This window comes from Herpailurus yagouaroundi, unplaced genomic scaffold, assembly GCF_014898765.1.
Source record: "Herpailurus yagouaroundi ecotype Mexico unplaced genomic scaffold, PumYag 187, whole genome shotgun sequence".
Taxonomy (NCBI): Eukaryota; Metazoa; Chordata; class Mammalia; order Carnivora; family Felidae; genus Herpailurus; species Herpailurus yagouaroundi.
Genome location: NW_024412418.1, coordinates 16,007,182 through 16,009,242, shown reverse-complemented (window position 1 = coordinate 16,009,242; position 2,061 = coordinate 16,007,182). Strand labels below are relative to the sequence as shown.

The 2,061-nt window shown below is 41.8% G+C and overlaps 1 long non-coding RNA gene across 1 annotated transcript in view; it reads left to right on the top strand.

Annotated features, from left to right (window-relative positions):
• LOC121043537 (uncharacterized) overlaps nucleotides 1-600 on the top strand; it is a 59,972-nt gene extending 59,372 nt beyond the window's left edge. The window contains exon 4 of the long non-coding RNA XR_005796886.1: nucleotides 416-600. This is a non-coding gene — a long non-coding RNA (uncharacterized LOC121043537). The remainder of the gene's footprint in view (nucleotides 1-415) is intronic.
• Nucleotides 601-2,061: the final 1,461 nt, after the last annotated feature.

Genomic DNA, 2,061 nt, shown 5'->3' with positions numbered 1-2,061 from the left:
CACACACACACACACACACACACACACACACACGCACACTCCTACCTCTACAGCACCTTGGTGTGTACTATGGCCCTAAGCCAGCCCTTTGATTCAAGATGCAGGTAGCATTCTATAGAAGCAGTTCTCACAGTGTGGTCTGGGGACCTTTGAAGTTACCCTCAGAACCTTTGCAGTCACAAGGGGCCCCAGGCTCAGAGGGGCCCCGTGTTCAATGTAATTATTGCTCTGCTGTGGCTGTCTTGAAATTCTCACTAACTTTTGGACAAGGGACCCCCACGTTTTCAGTTGCACTGGGATTATGTAGCTGCTCTTCATTGTTTGAGATCCTTTCATGGGGCTCATGAGCTCAAAACTATTTTAATAATGATAATGATACATTATTTGCCTCCTTTTTTCTCATTCTTAACACAAGAACACGGTGGAATTTTCTGGCAGCTACATGACGTTTCCAGCAGCTAATGCAACAGACTGAATGCAGAAGCAGATCTGAGGACCCAGCTCTTTTCTCTGAAGCCAGGCATGAAGGAGATTGACAGAAATGAAAAACAATGCTAACTCTTCCACTGCACATCGTTTGCTTTTGGAAAATATAGCCAGTTTTCATAAAAAGCTTGGTGTGCAATGGGTTTTTTAAATTGTTTTGAAACGAATTAACTAATGATTTTTTTTTCTCAGTTTTAGTTTTTAACACATTAAATCTCAACAGATAAAACTCACGAAAAACAAAGTTTTGGAAGATTATCAATAAATTCTAAGAGTGTGAAGGGTGAGCTCCCGGCTAGCCTGGTTGGTAGAGTGAGTGACTCTTTAATCTTGGAGTTGTGAGTTTGGTGTAGTGATTACTTAAAAATAAAATATTAAAAAAAAAGAGTATAAAGAGGTTTGGAGTTCAAAAAGTTTGAAAGCCACAGCTCTATAGATATTTACTATTTCTGTTGGAGGAAAGAAACTATTGAGGAAATGTGATCGGAAGGTATAGTTTATCTTTGTTTCTACTTGTATTAGTCAGGGTCCTCCAGAGAAACAGAACCAACAGGAGAGATACATCTATATATCTGTGTCTATATGTTTATATCTATATCTGTATCTGTATCTATATCTATATATCTATCTAAAAATGGAGATTTGTTATAGGAATTGGTTCATACAACTTATGGAAGCTGAGAATTCCCACGATTGGCTGTCTGCAAACTGGAGACCCAGGAAAGTCGGTGGTGTAATTCATTACGAGCCCAAAGGCCTGAGAAGCGGGAAGGGCAATCATATAAAGCCCAGTCTGAGTCTGAAGTAGAAGCAGGAGAACCAGTGTCCAAGGGCATGAGAAGATCCCAGTGCAGGCAGAGAGCAAATTCACCCTTCCTTTGCCTTTTGTTAGATTCATACCCTCAACGGATTGGATGAGGCCCACCCATGTTGGTAAAGATGATCTTCTTTACTGGGTGCACCAATTCAAATGCTAATCTCTTCCAGAACACCTTCACAGACACACTCAGAAACGTTTCGCCAGCTATCTGGGCATCCCTTACCCAGTCAAGGTGATGCACAAAATTAACTGTCACACTGGTTCGTTGATGTAAGTACATCAATGTCTATTAAAAAATGAGGCAGACACAATCTGTTCCTTACCGTTGCACTTCTGCAGAATTTCCCAAAGTGTCATCCAACACAAATCACTTGCTTTACTTGTTTTTCTCTTCCATAAAAGTTTCAGGGGCTCCCGGGTGACTCAGTCGATTAAGTGTCTGACTTCGACTCAGGTCCACGATCTCATGGTTCGTGAGTTCAAGCCCTGCATCGGGCTCTGTGCTAGCCTGGAGCCTGCTTCAGATTCTGTGTCTCCCTCTCTCTCTCTCTGCCCCTCCCCTACTCGTGCTCTGTCTCTCAATAAATAAAAACATAAAAAAAATTTTTTTTTAATTAAAAAAAAAAAAATAGTTTCAGACTGGCTGGTTCTGGGTTACATCTGGCCACTGGAGTGTTCCAAAATGGAAGAGCTGCTTCAAGAGGCAGTGAACACCTCTTCCCTCAAAGGGTCCAGGCAGAAGCCAGCTGTTCACC